The 21,193-nt window shown below is 33.6% G+C and overlaps 2 pseudogenes; both read left to right on the top strand.

Moving 5' to 3' along the window:
• Positions 1-6,172: 6,172 nt before the first annotated feature.
• Positions 6,173-8,978, top strand: LOC115962307 (annotated as a pseudogene).
• A 7,429-nt stretch (positions 8,979-16,407) lies between these two features.
• LOC115962266 lies at positions 16,408-20,282 on the top strand (annotated as a pseudogene).
• The last annotated feature ends 911 nt before the right edge of the window (positions 20,283-21,193 follow it).

Here is a 21,193-nt window from a genome sequence, read left to right as displayed (position 1 = left end):
CTTTGATTGGTTGCTGAGAAAATTTTTGTAAATGAAAAGGATGCTAATTTTTCTTATTTATTTAATTTCTTTATATTGAACCAAAAAAAAAGGGTTTAATTTAAATTTGATTTTCTTTCTTTCTTTGAACTCAGAGACTCTGAATTTTAGTTTCGCTGGAAAGAAGTTTTGGTTTTCACTTTTCAGGTGAGTTTTGCTGTGAGATAGATCCATTCTGTTCTAGCAAATTTCTGCTTCTGATTAATTTTTTTTTTTTTTTTTACAATTTTGTGCATGTTTGAATTGTTTGGTTACTGATGTATACTTTGATTGGTTGCTGAGAAAATACTGGAAATGAAAAGGTAGGCAAAGCTTCAAAATGGTCATTTTCACTTTAATGTCATTTTGGTAATTTTGATAATTGGGTAATTGGGTGAGTTGGGGTTTACCCATAATAATTGGGTTTGGTTGGATTTGGATTAGAAGCAATTAGTTAAATTGGTTTTAATGGGTAAATAAGTTTTATATACCCAACCCAATTATGTCCACCCCAAACCCACCCATTTGACACCCCTAGTCTTATAAAACCCTTCATCATTAAACTAACAGAATTATGTAATTAGCTTCAACTTCAAGGCTTACTCAAATTATACTAAAAATTGGATGGTAATTTATAGGAGAGTACAGTAGAGACTGACGAGAGTAGAGGTGCTAATCAGGTGTATGGCTATGAGTCGAGCATTGACTCACTGAAGTCTTGTAGCCTGGGCTGTAATTACCAGCTAGGCAGCTACTAACTACTAAGTAGGACCCTCCATTTTGTGGGGCCTTTATGTTGATCTGGCCACATATAAATTTGCTTACCTGTCAAAAGGGCAACGTATTTTAGACGGAAATTTCATTGGTCAATACTCATAGTCATTCACAATTTCATATTACTTGTATGGCTGAGTCGAGCATTGACTCACTGAAGTCTTGTAGCCTGGGCTGCAATTACTAAGTACTAACTACAAAGTAGGACCCTCCATTTTGTGGTGCATTTATATTGATCTGGCCACATATAAATTTGCTTACCTGTCAAAAGGGCAACGTATTTTAGACGGAAATTTCATTGGTCAATACTCAATAGTCATTCACAATTTCATATTACTCGTAACTTTTATAGTAATTCATTAAATAATGAAAGCTTTAATCTAGGAGTAGGATGAAATATGAATTGCACAATAATGAATCAAATGATAGAGAAGTCTTATAAGTCTTAAAAGTTGATTCACATTAAAATCAATAGATTCCATTGTGATCAAGATGAAAATACAAAATGATAATTCTGATTTTTGAATTCATGATTATTTCAAATAATGATAAATTTAATTTAATACTACCTTTAAAAAAAAATTATAAATTTATAATCTGGAGACTTTGAACATCTAAAGTACTAAAAGAGAGTTTTAGAGACTTCGTTGTCATTATTTAGAGTTTTTGGAGTCCCTCTTACTTTTCAATTTAGAAAAATTGTTGCTAATTTTCCACACTGATACTTTGAATAGACTTATAATGAATCAGAATCTTGACAAACAATAATTGTGCAGAGAATTCAACATTCATTTAATTGAATAGAAGACGTCAATATCTAATAACGTATACAAAGAGTCTTCATTGCTGATGGGGTGAAAATTTTGTGACGTACTAAATGTCCAATAATTCCATTGTGTTCAAGATCAAAATATAAAATGATAATTCTAATTTTTGAATTTGTGATTATTCAAATAATGATAAATTTAATTTAATACTACCTTTTAAAAAAATTATAAATTTATAATCCAGAGACTTTGAACCTCTAAAGTACTAAAATAGAGTTTTAGAGACTTCGTTGTCATTATTCAGAGTCTTTGGAATCTCTCTTATGTTGGATAGATCTTTTTAATTTAAACAAATTGTTTCTAATTTTCCACATTGATACTTTGAATAGACTTATAACGTATCAGAATCTTGACAAACAATCAAAGAATTCAACATTCATTTAATTGAATAGAAAACATCAATATCTAATAACGTACACAAAGGGTCTTCATCGCTGATGGGGTGAAAATTATGTGACGTACTAAATGTCCAATAGGTTCCATTGTGTTCAAGATCAAAATACAAAATGATAATTTTGACTTTTGAATTTGTGATTATTCAAATAATGATAAATTTAATTTAATACTACCTTTTTAAAAAAATTATAAATTTATAATCCTGAGACTTTGAACCTCTAAAGTACTAAAAGAGAGTTTTGGAGATTTCGTTGTCATTATTTAGAGTCTTTGGAGTCTCTCTTATGCTGGACAAATCTTTTAATTTAAACAAATTGTTTCTAATTTTCCACAATGATACTTTGAATCGACTTATAATGTATTAGAATCTTGACAAATAATAATTGTGCAAAAAATTCAACATTCATTTAATTGAATAGAAGACATCAATGTCTAATAACGTATACAAATGGCCTTCATTGTTGATGGGGTGAAAATTTTGTGACGTACTAAATGTTCAAAAGAAAAAGATCTGTTAAAATATGTCAAAATCATTTTCTTTTTTTGTATGGAGCAGTATAGGCATCTTTGCTTTTATTTATTTATCTTTTGTTTTAGTTGTTTTGGTTTAAATTGATTTATATACCATTAATTAAATTTAATGATTTTGATTGCAATTTTTCTAATATTTCAAAATTTGTTATAAATTGTGGATGGATTTGGTCGAGCTCTTCTTGTTTTAAGGAATCTTAAGTAATTTGCAGGGGTTTGGTTGACCTTTTCTTATTTTTGGGACACTTAAAGAAAAATAGCAATTAATTTAAAAAATGGGTGTTGTGTCTCTAATTTACTGGGTTGAAAATGCAATGCTTAGTTATTTTATTATTATTATTATTATTTTTAAATGGCTGATTGGGTATAGCCTATAGGCTGTATAGCTATTCCTCTTGTATTGGTAGGAGAGATTGTTTGGAATTATTTGAGCGGTGTTTTAAGAATGGTTGAACAGATTGTTTGTGTTAAAGAAGGATTTCTTTTGAGCGGTCAGGGTCTTGCTGACTCGCATGAGCTATGCAAGTGAAATTAATGAGATTTACCAAAGATACATATATAAGTCTCAATTGTTTATAATGGGTACATCATATAATATATCCATAATATTTGTATTCAATTTTTCAGAAACATCGAAAAATATTGATTTACTTTTGAAATCCATTCATTGACCGCAGATAAGCTTCATATTGAGCATCATATTGAGGGAAGCTTCTAAGATGGAGATGGTGGACGTGAGCTGTGAGGTTGTGGCAGACAACACAAAGTATACACAAGTGCATGAGTCATTGTTGTACCAATCCGTAGCACACCGGCATCGATCATAATCAGGCAATATTGAGCAAGAACCAATAAAATATTAGAAGTTGGCATATTTGTAGTGAGATATTGCCACTCAATTCATTGGATCTTAATTGAAGAGCCATTGCCATTCTTCGAAGCAGTTTGGTATATTTCCTGAAAATTGATTGAGGTGTGTCCCCAAAGAAGCAAATTGTTGAGTAAATACAATGATTGGAACCAAAACAGTAAGCCCATTAAGTCTGGAATTTCACCGGACAGCATATTACTCCCCAAGTTTATGTGAAACAAAGACTGCCAATACATCCAGCAGTCGGGAGGGTCTCTAAGACAAAATGTTAATTTGACAAATCCATGACCTCTCATTTGTATTCTATATTTATCATATTACAAATGAAAGGAGAAATTGGTCCTGAAAAAGAGTTGGTGGTAACGTTCAACATGGGTAATGTGATGATATACTTGGCAGCCAATGGAGTGATTAGAATTTAATTCAGTGATACCAGAGTTGAGCAAAACATGGTATCGGTCCTTAATGATCACACTGGAAAGAGTTTGGCATCTTTAACACCCATTGCAAATTACCAAAACCAGGCCAATGCTGCATCTACAAATCTTGACTTGGAAATATTTAGATACTTAATTATGAGAGTTCTATGTTCGTAGCTATGTAGAGACTTGCCCAACCTGCAAGAACTCGTACTGATTAATTGAAGCTGGAAAGAAGGAATTAAGTGGGAATTCACATTAATAATGAAAGCATTAGCAGCCTTGTCGAAGTTAAAGTTGTTATAGGAAATAATGAAAGCTTTTAACTAGGAGTAGGATGAAATATGAATTGCGCAAAAATGAATCAAATGATAGAGAAGTCCTATAAGTCTAAAATGCTTATTCACATAAAAATCAATAGATTCCATTGTGATTGAGATTAAAATGCAAAACGATGATTCTGATTTATGAATTCATGATTATTCAAATAATGATAAATTTAATTTAATACCTTTTAAAATATATATTATAAATTTATAATCCAGAGACTTTGAACCTCTAAAGTCCTAAAAGAGAGTTTTGGAGACTTCGTTTTCCTTATCCAGAATCTTTAGAGCCTTTTTTATGTTGGATAGAACTTTTCAATTTAGATAAATTATTGCTAATTTTCTACGGTGACGTTGAATAGACTTATAACGTGTTAGAATCTAGAAGAACAATATCTATGCGAAGAATTCACCATTCATTTAATGAATAGGAGACATCAATATCTAATATTGTATATACAGGGTCTTCATTGCTCATGGGGTGAAAATTTTGTGAAGTACTAAATGTCCAAAACAAAAAGATCTGTTAAAATATGTCAGAATCAATTATTTTATGTATGGAGCAATATAGGCATCTTTCATTTTGATTTTGATTTTTTGTTTTAGTTGTTTTGGTTTAAATTGTTTTATAAACCGTTAATAAAATTTAATGATTTTGATTGTAGTTTTCTTAGTTTTTCAGAATTTGAGGATGGATTTGGTTGAGCTCTTATTGTTTTAAGAAATCTTAAGTAATTTGCAGGGGTCTTGTTGAACTTTTCTTATTTTTGAGACACTTAAAGAAAAATAGCAGTTAATTTAAAAAAAATGGGTGTTATTTCTCTAATTTACTGGGTTGAAAATGAAATGCTTCGTTAAATTTTTTTTTTTTTTTATATTATGAGTATATAGGTGGATATATATGTTATAAGTTGGATAGGCGATATCTCTCTTTGTGTATTGTGTTAGGAGAGGACTGTATATGGGAATTATATGATGATGCGCGTGTTTTAGTCAAATCTCTAAAAAAAAGTACTAATCAATTTTGCACTATGATAATAAAATAATGACATTTGTTTGATAATAAAAGTACTATTAAATATCATATTTTTTTTTAAGAGAGTTTCAATATATAGCGTCCGTTTCTAATAATAGCTTTATCTCTCTCATTTGTCCAATTTTTATTCCCGCTTGAGTTTTTTGCATTACAATTTATGAAGACGGAACACCCATAAAACAAAACCTATCATGGTGGTATTTTATCCTGATTGATATTTTGTGGATTGGGCTCACTCACTATATTGGCCTCACCCATGAATGGACTAACTCGATTTTTTTTTTTTTTTTGGAGAAACCTAATTCAATACTTTATGAGCCTAAAGCTTACCCATCCAAAGATAAACATAAAAAAAAATGTGTCATTTTTTTGTCCAATTCGATTGTAGTCATGTTTTCCAACCATGTTTTTAAATTCTTTAAATTTTATATATCTAATAATAGATCTTGACAGAAAATTCCAAATAATGTATAATTTAGTTGTCCAGCCATGTTTTTTGTATTGTTTAACTACATAGTATATGTTTGAATAGAGATTATCTCACGTCCATGTTTGTACTGTAACACATTTTGCCTTTTTTTTCTTTTTTTTTTTTGTTCAGCTTGTAATTGTTAACTAGTCAACTGTGAACAGCGCTCCCATGCACTATTTACAAATTCCACAAATTACAGTTTTCAGTAACTTTTTCATTAAAAATAGGTCCTACATCACTATTCACACATTTAAAAAATATTTCGCTACAGTGTTTTCAGTTTCAGCAAAAAAATTCTATCCAAACGAGACCATACACGAATTGTTTGACTACATTAACGAACCAGGAATATTTCAGGTTCAAATACGTGTGTCTTTTAAATATTGCAAAACCGATGGGGGACCACTGTAGGCCTTTTAGTTGGGAATCAGATACAAATTTATAAAACTGCAACATGCTTATATGGTGTTTATTTACTCGAGCATTCAGGGCAAAGGATCAGATTGCCAATTTCTCAGACTTCCCAGATGGGTGCTGGCAAGTGAATTTGAAAGTTCCAGACTATCCTAAATAGTAAATACTAAATATCAAAAGTCGTTTGCCATTGCTTTGCCAATCTCTCCTGTAAGAAGCAAAACAATTTTGCTTCAAAATTCCAAGCTTTGTGACCCTTTTGCCAAGTTTTATAGTTCAATTGGTTGGCACTTTTTTTTTGTGTTTCTAACAATATCTAGGTTCAAATCCTTCATCTCTCGTTGTAACTATCAAATTTATATATATTTTTAAAACCATTAAGACCTTTCTAACTCTCAAATCTCTAGAAAAAAAATGTCTCTAAATTTTTTTCTAGCCTTTTTTCTGGCCTCCTCTATTGTTCAATCTCAAGAACTCAGCCCCAAAAAGATATTTCTTTTGGCTGGGCAAAGCAACATGGTTGGGGAAGGCGGGGTTAAGAACAACACATGGGACATGAAAATCCCCCCAGAAAGCAATCCCAGCCCTTTCATTCTACGACTCAATTCCAACAAAACTTGGTTTGTAGCTCATGAGCCTCTTCACAATGATATTGACACAACAAAGGTATGTGGAGTTGGACCAGGCATGCCTTTTGCTCATGAGGTTTTGGCAAAGGCCCCCAACTTTGGGGTGATTGGGATTTGGTGGAAAGAGCTAATGCTTCCTTGAGGAGTGGTGGCAAAATGAAAGCACTCCTATGGTATCAAGGGGAATCTGATACTCAGAATCAAACAGATGCCAATTTATATAAAGAAAGGCTCTATAAGTTCTTCATTGACATTAGGAATGATCTAAACTCTCCTAATCTCCCTAAAATACAGGTAAAAATGGTTTTTTATTCCATTTATTTATTTGTTTTTAATTTGCAGCAAATCTTGTTTGAAAGTGGGTTTATTTAGGGTTGGTAATATAATATTATAGTCAAGTGGTGAAATTTTATAATTTGTTTTTTTGTGTTGGATGTATAGGTAGCTCTAGCTTCAGGTTATAAAACAATGGGTTGATTTAGAGTTGGTAATATAACTTTATAGTCATTTTGTGAAATATAATAATATTTCACAACATAATATAAGCTCACACATAATAATATGTCCGTGAATATGATAAAAGATTTATAGTTTATTATAATTAATAATTACATTTATAGAAAAATTCATTGATTTGTGAAGGGGTAAAAAAATGTAGTCAATGGTTTTACCATATATGAGAAATGCTAAAGTGCAAAATACACCCCTAAAGTTTGGGGTCTTTTAATTTTGCTCCCTAAAGTAGGGCTATTTTAATAAGACGACTAAGATCATGTATTTTTCAAGATTTTAAGTAGGATCAGTAAAATATAATTGATCCTACATTCATGAAAGGTCCTATTAAGAACCCAAATTTGCTTTATGGGAAGAGAAATTAAAATAAACTAAAATACAAAAAAGTTCATAAAATATACACAGGTCCTAAACTTCAATCCACTGACAGCAAGAAAAGAAAATCGAGAGAGGTCGTGAGGAAAAGAGGAAAAGTTCCCCTGTACTAGTACTTCCACCCCTAGGCTTTGGAGTCGTAAAAATTCTTGTTAGTTGATTGGGATTTTGTGTCAAAGTTTCGAGTTTAAGGTAAAAACGTGATCCCCCTTTTGTGGGGTTAGGAATTGTCCCCCTTAAGCCCCTAGCCTCACTCATGTTTGAGGGAATAGTCAAGTATCGAAAAGCTTGCACACCTGTGTTCATAAAAGAAAAAAAGAAAAAAAAAATTCTACTTGAATTTGTTATACTAATTTGAATGTGTATTGAATATTTGCTTTGTCTAGGGATGAACCTCTTGACTTTTTAAATTTCTCCCCTCTCTTATAAATTCAATAGAATTTCCCCTCTTCATTTTTTTTTTTTTGCTTTTAATATCTACTTTTTCCCAACATGTATAACTCATTGACTTTTTCCCAACATATATAACAAAAGTTTTTCATTTTTGTTTTGTAATATACTTTATATATATAATACTTTATATTCCTTTTTTTTTTCTTTTCAATTTCATGAATAATTGAATTTAAAATATCTAATTGACCACTTTAAAAATATTATAAAACTTGTTATGAAAAAACTGTTTTCATTATATTTTTGTTTTAAAAATAATAGGAGCATAGCATTACCCTTAAAAAAAAAAAAAAAAAAAAAGGAAACGGGAAGAAGGACAAAAAATAAAATTAGTGACTCTAGATAAAGTTCTGTTTTTTAAAGCTAATCGGTTAGAATAAGTCAATAAGGTATGGGAAAAAATTAAAGGGCATTTTGGTCTGATTGCAAAATAACACTTACATCCAGTTTTTTCCTACTCCCCATAAAACATTAGTATTTTCATGTAATTTTTATACCACATTAATGGGTGCTGCATAGCACCCATTAACAAGACCCTAATATATATATATTTTTTTTGAGAAACGCAAGACCCTAATATTATAGTCATGTTGTGAAATTTTATAATTTGTTTTTTGTGTTGGATGTATAGGTGGCTCTAGCTTCAGGTTTTAACAGCACTTTAGAAGAAATTGTTAGAGCAGCTCAGCTGGAAAATGACCTCCCAAACCTGCAAACCATTGATGCAAAAGGTCTGCCACTTGAAGATGATGGGCTACACCTATCAACCCCAGCCCAGGTTCGACTCGGGAAAATGTTGGCTGATGCATTCCTTAACAACTTCCCAAAGCCCATCCAGTGACCTCAACTTAGTTCCTTTGCAACTCACTAAAATATATATCTGACAAACTAAATAAATTTGTCTTTTTTTATTAATTTTCTTTATAGATAGGATTTGAATTTATATTGTCTGAATTGTGATGATGGTTTTTTATCATTAGATCAAGATAAATGAATTTCAAGTAGATTTTTGTTTTTTATTTAACTTTTTGAGCAATTTATGTCGGAGGTTTACAAATTGTTCTTTGTATTGTGATTCTTTGTCCAAATTATAGATGAAGTTGCATACTCCTCGGTTATATATACTAAGGGTCCGTTTGGATACAGCTGAAAACTAAAAACTGAAATTGAAAACTAAAAAACACTGTAGCGAAATAATTTTTAAATGTGTGAATAGTATCGTGGGACCCATTTTTAATGAAAAAGTTGCTGAAAAGTGAAATTTGTGGGTTCGTAAACAGTACACGATATGCTGTGATTGGTCCAAAAAAATTTGAAAAGTCAAAGTTTGCGGCTACTGTTCATTGAACAGTGCATGAACAGTAACCGCAACACCCAAAACGCCCCAAAACGCGTGAAAAAAAAAAAAAAAAAAAAAAACGCAAACGCAGGATTGGGCAGAAAACGCCCAATCCAAACGCACTCTAAGAAATGGCATCTATGTCTTTGGCTGTTTCACCGTTCTTTTTAAGCTACACGACATGGAAAATTAACTTGAATATGGTGGATTTTCAATTAAATGTACTACCAATTTATCATATAATTATATTCCTAATAACAGGAACGGTTTGTTTGAGGGATTATGGTAATCATTGGGTAGAAATTAATAGGAATAAATTCAATTTATAAAGCAATTAGAGCTTTTATATATGTGTTATAATGTCTATTCACAGTGGAAAGAAATTTTCCTAAAGATACAAAAAAAAAATATATATATATATATATATTTATATATATATTTCTTTCCCTAAAGATACAAAATATATATATATATATATATATGTGGGGCCCAAGAATTTGTGGTCTTGGCCCATTTTTACATTGGGGCCCAAGACCCGAGCCGAGGAGGGGTATAGCTAAGGACGTGTAATAAAAGTCCAAGTAGTCTTGAGGTATAGTCGAGGATAATTCTGTCCTCAGCATATTCGAGGTCCCCCTGAAAGAAAGGGCAAGAACGGTATAGGAACAGTTTTGGAAAAAATCTAAAATATCTATGTCAATAGAGAAGGGGGCGCTGGATAGTATAACAACTAAGGATAAAGGGAAAGCTACCATTACTGCCATTGAATACTCTGCACCTGACAGAGCCATGCTCTTCAGCTTTTACAACCACCCCCAATCACTTTGGGTATGGGCTGATGAGACAAGTATCAGTCTTGGAAAGTCGATTCTACATGTGGACGTAGGATAAAGGGTACAGGCTAATATAAAAGGAAAAGCAAGCAATCCAGAGAAGGGGCTGGGAAAAAAGGCCGAAAATCAGAGCCTCCCAGACTGTATCGAGGAGAAAGACTTCTCGATGCGAATATGGTTTACTTTTGTATGAACACCACGGTTACCCACCGACCAGTGACCAAGGCCTAGCCTTTCAAACCCACGCTCTACAAATGATATTGTTTGGACCTTTTTACGTGCGAACCCAGTATCATTTTGGGTCGTTACAAATTGAGTCCTTACAATATATATATATATATATATATATATGAGTAATTCTACGGTACCCTCCCAAAAAAAGGGGTACGATACCCACTAGTATGTAACCTGCTACACCAAGTTACATTTTTCTCACATTTGATAGTTTCATCTTCACATTTTGCAGTTCCAACATCATATGTGGCAGTTTTTTTTCTCACATTTGGTGGTTCACTTACTTTTTTTTCACATTTGATGGTTCCATTTTCACATTGTACAGTTCCAACATTACATGTGACAGTTTTTTTCTCACATTTGGTGGTTTCCTTACTTTTTTTTTCTCATATTTGACGGTTCTATCCTCACATAGTGCGGTTCCAACATCACATATGACAGTTCTTTTGTCACATTGGGTGGTTCCCTTACTTTTTTCTCACACTTGATGGTTCCATCATCACATTGTGCAGTTTCAACATCACATGTGATAGTTCTTTTTCCACATTTGGTGGTTCCTTTACTTTTTTCTCACATTTGACGGTTTCATCCTCACACTGTACAGTTCTAACATTACATGTGACAGTTTTTTTCCTCACATTTGGTAGTTTCTTTACTTTTTTTCTCTCACATTTGACGGTTCCATCCTCATATTATGCGGTTCTAACATCACATATGACAGTTCTTTTGTCACATTAGGTGGTTCCCTTACTTTTTTTCTCACACTTGACTGTTCCATCCTCACATTGTGCAGTTCCAACATCACATGTGACAGTTATTTTCTCACATTTGGTGGTTTCCTTACTTTTTTCTCAAATTTTAACAGTTTCATCCTCACATTGTGCAATTCCAACATCACATATGACAGTTTTTTTCTTACATTTGGTGGTTTCCTTACTTTTTTTTTTCTCACATTTGATGATTTCATCCTCACATTGTGCGGTTCTAATATCACATCTTACAGTTCTTTTGTCACATTGGGTGGTTTCCTTACTTTTTTCTCATATTTGTCGGTTCCATTCTCACATTGTGCAGTTCCAACATCACATGTGACAGTTATTTTCTCACATTTGGTAGTTCCCTTACTTTTTTCTCATATTTGACGGTTTCATCCTCACATTGTGTAATTCCAACATCACATGTGACAATTCTTTTGTCACATTGGATTGCTCCTTTACTGTTTTCTCACACTTGACGGTTCCATCTTCACATTTTGCAGTTCCAATATCACATGTGAAAGTTTTTTTCTCACATTCGGTAGTTCCCTTACTATTTTCTCACATTTGACGATTCTATCCTTACATTATGTAGTTCCAACATCACATGTGATAGTTCCTTTCTCACATTTGGTGATTCTCTTACTTTTTTTTTTCTCACATTTAATGGTTCCATCTTTACATTGTGCAATTCTAACATCACATGTGTCAGTTCTTTTGTCACATTTGGTGGTTCCCTTATTTTTTTCTCACATTTGACGATTTCATCCTTACATTGTGCAGTTCCAATATCACATTTGACAGTTCTTTTCTCACATTTGGTGGTTCCCTTATTTTTCCTCACATTTGACGGTTTCATCCTTACATTATGCAGTTCCAATATCACACGTGACAGTTCTTTTCTCACATTTAGTGGTTCCCTTACTTTTTTTTCTCATATTTGACGATTTTATCCTTACATTGTACAATTCCAACATCACATATGACAGTGTTTTTCTCACATTTGGTGATTTCTATACTTTTTTTTCTCATATTTGACGGTTCCATCCTCACATTGTGCAGTTCCAACATCACATATGACAGTTCTTTTGTCACATTGGGTGGTTCCCTTACTTTTTTCTCACACTTAAAGGTTTTATCCTCACATTGTGCAGTTCCAACATCATATGTGACAATTCTTTTATCACATTTGATGGTTCCCTTACTTTTTTTATCACATTTGACGGTTTCATCCTCACATTGTGCAATTCCAACATCACATATGTCAGTTTTTTTGTCACATTTGATGGTTTCCTTATTTTTTTCTCACATTTGACGGTTCCATCCTCACATTGTGCAGTTCCAACATCACATTTGACAGTTCTTTTGTCACATTAGGTGGTTCCCTTACTTTTTTCTCATACTTGACGATTCCATCATCACATTGTGCAATTCCAACATCACATGTGACAATTCTTTTCTCACATTTGGTGATTCCTTTTTTTTTTTCTTCTCATACTTGACGGTTTTATCCTCACATTGTGCAATTCCAACATTACATGTGACAATTCTTTTGTCACATTGGGTAGTTCCTTTACTGTTTTCTCACACTTGACGGTTCCATCTTCATATTTTGCAATTCCAACATCACATGTGACGGTTCTTTTCTTATATTTGGTGGTTCCCTTACTTTTTTCTCACATTTGACGATTTCATCATTACATTGTGCAGTTCTAGTATCACATGTGTCAGTTCTTTTGTCACATTTGGTGGTTCCTTTATTTTTTTCTCACATTTGACGGTTCTATCATCACATTGTGTAGTTTCAACATCACATTTGACAGTTTTTTTCTCACATTTCTTTGTTCCTTTTTTTTTTTCTCATATTTGACGGTTCCATCCTCACATTGTGCAGTTCCAATATCACATGTGACAGTTCTTTTCTGACATTTGGTGGTTCCCTTACTTTGTTTTCTCATATTTGACGGTTCCATCTTCACATTGTGCAATTCCAATATTACATGTGACAGTTTTTTCCTTACATTTGGTGGTTCCCTTACTTTGTTTTCTCATATTTGACGGTTCCATCTTCACATTGTGCAATTCCAACATTACATGTGACAGTTTTTTCCTTACATTTGGTGGTTCCCTTACTTTTTTCTCACATTTGATAGTTTCATTGTCACATTATAAGTAGTACCAATATCGCATCTGACTCTATTTTTATCACATTTAGTGGTACTCTATGTTTTTATTCTCAAATTTGACTGTTCCATTATTACATTGAGCAGTATCAACATTACTTCTGACCGTATTTTTGTCACATTCGGTGGTACCCTATTTTTTTCCTTACAGTTCAATCGTCATAGTAAGCCCTACCAATATCACATCTGACCATAATTTTACATTTAGGCTTATCACTGAGGTCACTTTTTTACTTACTAATAACCGCTTATCACAATAGTAATTTTTTTAAAGTTATTTAAAAATTTAGATCTAAAATCGAAAAAAAAAAAAAAAGCATCCCATGAAATTAGCCCAACCACAATAATTACTCTTGTTCACAAAAAAAATCAGCTGGAATTATCTTGGTTTCTTCCACAAATATTTGAATATACCAATTAACTTCCTATGTATCTCCCTTGGTAGCTTCCATCACATTCAGGGGCATACCTCCTTATAAAATAACATAGTTGAGATCATTTTCTTGATGTTTATATTTTTATTATTTATATATGATGGTGAACCAAAAATTAGACTATCTCCAATTCGTCCATAGTGTCGTTCAAGATCAGAAAGGTCATCCAAGTGCAAGAAGGTCGTCCAGCATGGAGTCACCTGGACGACCGCCAAACACTTAGAAATTATTGGAGTAAATCTATATCCAAAAGCTTATGATTCGAACCACATTCTACTATTTTGAAGTAGGAGCAAAATTCTTATTCATCGTTCTAACTTTCCACTAAGTTCTTAACTTCTGATGGCAGTTGTAGAAGTTAAGTCTGAACTTTCTAACTTCCATCTACGTTGAGGAAGTTACTAAACAAGTAATCACTTCAAAACTCACTATAAAAGGACTCAGCCATATGAAATCAAAGTAAGTTTTTCACCACTTATAGAGTTGGAATTCCTGAGTTCAAGAGAGAAAACTAACTTAAGCATTGAAGGGTTCTTGGCCAGTTCACCCTGGTCACCTTTGATCTTGTGCTTTTTTCTTTTCAGGCCTTCCAAGTAATCTCAAGCCCATTGAAGCCCGAAGCATTCAGCTTACTAATTTTCTATGCATCATCAATATATACTATAAAACCGAAGATGTATAATCTTATATGCTCTCTAATTGTTCTTATGCAACATCTGCAACTTAATCACAATTGTGTGTTTATTGTGGTGTCTAAGGTTGGAAATAGGGTGACTGTACAATTAGCAAGGTATGCAAAAAATCCAATACAAAGATTGTTGACAATTTTAAAATTTTCAGTAAACACATGAATTGAAACTACAGATCTAGTATGAAATAGTCATCAATCAAGACTACTACACTAGGTTATATATTTTTTAGGCATTTTCATTAGATCCACGTGTGCGGAAGTGTCAAATGACTATGTCTGACACGAGTATAACCACCCCAACTAAAGTGTCTATGCAGTTTTGTTTCATAAAATTATTATTATATTTAGACCCATCTAAAACAAAATAAACATCTCAAAAAATTTCTACAATAACAAAAATTACCAATAGAAAAGCTATAAACAATTAAGCACAATTGACTGATTTTACCAAAAACGAACAACCCAGTTCTTTTTAAAAAAATTATCAAAATAATTTTGTCATTGAGAGTTTAGCATATCGACCACAATGATAAGTGTGAGCCTCATTTGAGTCAGCAAAGCCTCCACTAGCTAAGTCTGAGAGAGCCCTAATAGCAATGAAATGTTTTTGTTGTTGAAGACTTATCGGTGCCACAAAGCACTTATCTCTCTCTCTCTCTTAGGGTTTCGCAAAATTTATACAAACTCATCATTGTAAAGCCATTTGGTATTTGTTCCTATAAAATATTGGAACGTGTAATTTGAACATAATTGGCTGTTAAAAGGTCAATTTTCATCTCTATACTTTGTTCGAATCAGCATGGTGGTAAGTTGGTATATTTTTTGCCGAGCAACTTTGGTTCGAATCCTTCACGCCTGCAATTTTATTTTTTTGAATTTTCAAGTTTCGGTCCATAGGTTGAAAAGCCCACAAGATCCTACGCCCAAGAAAAACCCTAGTTCATCCCAAATCTTCTTTCCTTCAATGTCAGTGATAACATCCACCGATTTTCCTCTCTTTCTCTGCCCTTTTGTTCGAAGTCTCCATCGTTTCTTATCACTAAAATCTTAGTACATCTCATCCTTATTCTTTAGTTTTCCATTTGGGTTTTTGCCGTTTGGCTTTTGTATTGCTGAATTGTTAATCTTGTTTTGTTTTTGTTTTCCTTTTGGTTTCGCAGGGCCAGGGACAGAAACAGGTGGGGGCCCGGCTCTAGGTTAATTTTCAAAAAAAAATAAAAAAGACTGGGACCCCTTACAAAAGCTTGAGCCCCCACTGAAATTGTAAACCATTAACCCAGCGTCCCAGCTGGCCAGCTCACATGTAAAAAAAAAGAAAAAGAAAAAGAAAAAGAAAAAGAGTTTAGTCCAAAAATGTAAGCCCAGCAGTCCGATCAAAGACTCCAGTCTCCAAGGTCCAAACGGAAAAACAAAAGAATAGAAAATCTAAGACTCCTAAGATGACGTAATGTACATAGGTGATGAGATGGGTGAAGATGAGACGAGCTTTTTCCGTATAAAAAAGAATATAAATAGATAGATGAGAATAAAAAAATGACGAGTAATTGTCTAGATGATGTGATGGAGAGACTTGCCGCGTGACCGCACGCTAGTGAGTGACGATGCTGGCGCCAACACCGAGTGTCCTTGAGAGCTGAAATTTTGCTGGCTGCCTCGACGCCTGTGACTGGTCTTCGACCAGCGGGAGATCTGGTCGTGAGAACCATCAGTCGTTCGAGACCTCACATGTGCCTGGACACCTCTTATACTCTCCTATCCACGCGATCAGCCCTATCATCAGTGTAATGTGTCCATGCTATATGCCTCAACTCCGTGCGTCAACTGGTTGTGAGATCCAATTTCTGCGCTGTGTGTGAAGCTACCGTATCTGTGCTTTGATCCTGTTAATTTTGGCAGTCAATGCCTTTGTGTTTGAATAGTTAAATGAGACATGTACCCCTTGGCTCCTGAACTTTTACAGCTCTTGTTTTTATTACTGATGTCGTTATTTGTACTGTTAGTCTGTTGCAATCATTGATGTTAATGTTACTATTTTATCTTTACGATTATTGTTCTTGTTGTTAATGTTACTCTTATGAAGAGTACTCTTTCTATTAAATGAATGTGATATGGTGTATCTTTTGCTGTGAACCATGCAATATGTAGTTGTGTGTGTGTGTACCTTTTCTTTAATAGTGTAACAGAAATTTGATGGACTTTTCCCGTACTCTAAGCATGAGGGAAAAAAAGAAAGAAAAAAGAACTAAGGAACTGATATTTCTGTTATGCTAATTATTTTAGGTGTTAGAAATTTTTTTTTTTTTCATTTGTATGGCTGTAATTGCCAACAAACCATGTTATTATATTACCAATTCTGCTTTTATTTAATACTCTATATTCATGAATTATACCTTTGAGTGCTTCAGGTACGTTTAAATTGACGCTTCAGTTTGCAGAGGATTATCCAAACAAGCCACCAACTGCGTGCTTTGAGGTTAGATGCTCTATTTTTGTTGAGTTGAGAGATTTTTTGGATTGTAGTGTTGATAAAATAATCTTGTAAAATTAGGAAAGGAGCAGAAGTTCCTGAAATTGAGTGGTGTGAACCAGGGGAGAAGGCAGTGATGCAAGTGTTGATGGGGAGTAAAAATGGGTTCTTGACGAAAAGGTTGAAAGGTTATTCAGCAGATAGTTTATCTCTTATATATTTTTATGGAATCAGGGTTAGGAAAAATAAGTATGCTTTTTAAAAATTCTTATTTTTGAACTTGTTCTTGGCATCCACAATTGATTGTAGTTTGCTGTCACATTTGGATTTTCTTATTTATTTTATTTTGTTCAGTGGTTAATGGCATCAATGATGGCTTGATCTATCTTCTACCAGTTATTCTGAAGGCAGTTGATACATTCTTGGAGGAGTTGATTGTGCGTAGAAAACTTGCCGATAACTTCGGCTTCTACGAGCATCATTATGATTCACTGCAAGGAGCATGGGAATGGGCACGTAAGACCTTGATGGACCATGCTTCTGATGAGTGAGAACATATTTACACGTGAGTCAAATTTGCTCTACTTTGATTGGATTGTGTTGATTCCTTGTGTAAGGTTCTCTAACTTTTAATTGATTATGGAATTTGCAGCAGGGAGCAATTGGAAAAGGCAAAAACAGCCAATCCTGTAAGCTGAATGTTTTAAGATTATTTTGTAATAATGTTGATGAGATGTTGGAAGTATCTGATGTTTCATAGTTTATGTTTTGACCTTTATATTGATGAGGTCTTCTTTTGGTTTTACAAATGCCTCCACCATTTTAGTCTTATTTACATCTAGTTGGTGTTATATGCTGTCATTGTTTTGACTATCTTTATGGCTTGTGATTTCCAGCTCTGGAATGCTTCTCAGTTGGAGATGGTTTACTATGGCAAGATGCATGGTTTTATGCGGCAAGTGGCTTCCTGAAGAGTGTAACAGTGTTGTGATGTTTTGAAGTTTGGTGTCACAGTTTACATTCTTTGTTTGCTCACATCATGATCTGTGTGTTAAATTGGGGTGGCTTACCATTTTGTTCCTATCTTTATTTTGATTCCCTGGCCACTAGTATCATATTGCCAGTAATATTTCTGTCATGAAAATGCTGTACATATAAATACGTGGGCGAAATTTGCTTCCTTTTGGAGATTGATGCATTATTTTTCTTGAATATACAGTATGCAATTTCGTTAGATGCACTGTTAATTCTAATACTACTTCTGAATTTTTGTTAAGAATCACAATCTTTTTGACCTATCATTGCGTTTGCAAAACCTTGTGCAGGATGTATTGGGCCAAAAAGATTCTTGAGTGGACAAGAGGACTGGAAGAAGCACTTGAAATATCAATATATCTGAATGACAAGGTTAATTCACGTCAGATTTATTGTGCTTTAATGGAGGTTGTTACTGATGCCTTATCAACTACCAAGTGTTATTTACCCAAAACTTTGCATGCAGTATGAAATAGATGGCAGGGACCTAAGTGTATACGTTGGCTGCATGTGGTCAATATGCGGCATTCATGACCAGGTATGGACTGATCATTTTCTTTTATCTTGGAAGGATTTAAGAGTAATATCTATCGACAACAACACCTCTTTGTTACAATATTTTGGTTGCATTGTTCTATAGCAAAGTGCAGAGGTGCCTGCTGTTATATTGAAAAATCAGAGGGTTGGTAGAGTCACCCAATTAGTCTTGTTATTTAGGAAAATGAAGGCATGCATCTTTACATAGAAATCTGAATGAAATGTAAATGGTAGGCATTGGAGGCAGTCCTACCTTTCTATAAATGGACAAGAGACAGGCCATTGAAATGAGATTGGATTTTTTATTGGGCAATGAATTCTCTCTTAGTCCTTAACCTAGTATTTACATCCTTCTTGCTATTCTCAAACTTGAATTTGGTCCCTCTTATACACGTCATATTGCTCAATACCATCATACCATGGGATTTTCCTTGCCTTGCAGCTTTCCTTCCAAATGTGGACAAATCAAATACAGGAAACGCTGAATTCTAAGAAGTGTGGAGATGCTGCTTTTCAATCTAAGGACTTTGCTAATGCCCTTAGTTATTACACAAGAAAGTCATTTCTTTAGATCTGCAGAATCTTCGACTAGAAAATTGATATGCAAACTGAATGTCTAGGAATGCTGACACATCGTTGCAGTTCTATGGAAATGTAATATTATTGAGACATTAGTAGCATATACTTCCACATCTCAATTAATAAAATACAAGACCACAATACACATCCTCATTCTTTGTAGCTGGAATGCAGTTGTTATGTTCCATTTGATGGGTAATGATTTTAGAAAAGTAAATAATGATTTTGGCAAAGCTACATCACTTTTTCCCTCAAAATGGAAATTGGAGAGCTACGCCTTTGGTACAACTTATTTTTCAGTTTTTTTTTTTTTTTTTTGTTTGAAAATGAGATTGTTTGAAAGGCTGTACTTTAAAATATAATAAAAAAGTGAATCTTTTACTGTTCTTTGAAAAGGTGCATTTGAAACTGCGTTACCAAATATTGTTGCAAAAAAAAGTAGAAAAAAGCACTCTTTCAGCAAATAGATAAAATAGGCCCCTTGTACAAATTTAAGCTTTAAAATTCTTATGATCTGTGTGATAGAAATGAAGAGTACTCTTGAATTTGCTCCTTTGTTTATCCTAACGTGGAATCTCCTTTGCTTGAATCTGTAGTTCATCGATGGTGGGACCATGATATCACCAACTGTGTTTGCCAGACGCTGCTTGTGTTACTTGATGAGTGAAATGCCACAAGAAGCTCTTGGAGATGCAATGCAAGCCCAGGTAATAGCTCCTGAATGGCCTACTGCCTTCTATCTTCAAGCAGCTGCCCTCGTCAGCCTTGGGATGGACAATGATGCACAGGAAAGTCTTAAAGATGGAACATCCTTTGGAAACACAAATACACAGAAACTGATAGTGTATAGGTTTTTTTTACCCCTTTCTTCTTGCATTAGGGACAAAAGAAAAGAAAAAAATAGCAAACGAAAATACCCCTTGTTTCTATCTTTATCCATCTCTTCCTTTCCTTGGCTTATTAGTTTCTACAGCACCTGAGGATTAATGTCCAATTTACGTTTGATCTATGTTCTTAATTATCTCAGTCTTTAGTTGCTTCTGTAATTAAATATTTTTTTCACATTTCTTAGCTGTCTTGTGGCTTCTGCTATATTCAGATTGTGATGGTAAGAATGAAAGTTGAGTTTGCATTATGGAAAAAATTTTGGCTTTTCGGGGGTTGAATTTCTTGCCTTTTAAATTCTGATGATTAGGAAATGAGCGTTGAAATTGTTAATAGGTGCCTTAGGCTGCATCACCTTGTTCTTGCCCCATTAATTAACGTCCTATATCTACAAGAAACATACTACACGTATAATTTTGGCCTTAGATTTAAGCTCTCGTTTCCTTCTTTGTGGGGTAGGAGGCAGTGCACTTAAACTGTGTTGCCCCAAGTTACCTTGCAATATTGAAAAGAAAATTAGAAAAAAGTTGGATAAATAGATCCCATTAATCTAAGAATCCAATCTAAACATACTCAATTGCTTAATTGATGTTTTCGTATCTGACATGTCTTATACAGGCTTGCAATTTGATTCCCTAACTTGCAATTTGAGTCATTCAATTGTAGGCTTCAAGGTTCACACATGTAGGAATTGCACATCATTTTCAGTCTGGATTTTCATAATGAGATCAGCTAGAATGACCACAAACTTCAGATGCGAAGAAGTGGAAGGGCACTGATGTAGGTATAGAACCTTTTTAAGCTCTGTGGAGGAAGGAAGTGGACCCTTAATGTGCATTAACATCTCCATTCCTTTCATGCATTTGCAAACTTCCAAGAAACAAGTAGCAGCAAAAACAATTCAACATGTTATAGAATCATCACAAATACTGATGATTTTTCCAAGAATAATATTTCATTTATGAAGAGCTAACAATTTTATGACTTAAATCTACGAGTAGCATAAATTCAAATTGCCGCTAATACTTTTTTTAAAAAAACAAAATGGAACCACCTCATAAAGTTTGGTACAAACAAAAATCATTCCAGTATCAACCTTTGGCAGCCAGCCAGGTAAACACGTAACTAATGCAGAGCAAATTTCAGAATAGCCTTAATTTCACATTGGGG

Source organism: Quercus lobata, chromosome 9 (assembly GCF_001633185.2).
Source record: "Quercus lobata isolate SW786 chromosome 9, ValleyOak3.0 Primary Assembly, whole genome shotgun sequence".
NCBI lineage: Eukaryota > Viridiplantae > Streptophyta > Magnoliopsida > Fagales > Fagaceae > Quercus > Quercus lobata.
This window is presented reverse-complemented; position numbering and strand designations above follow the sequence as displayed.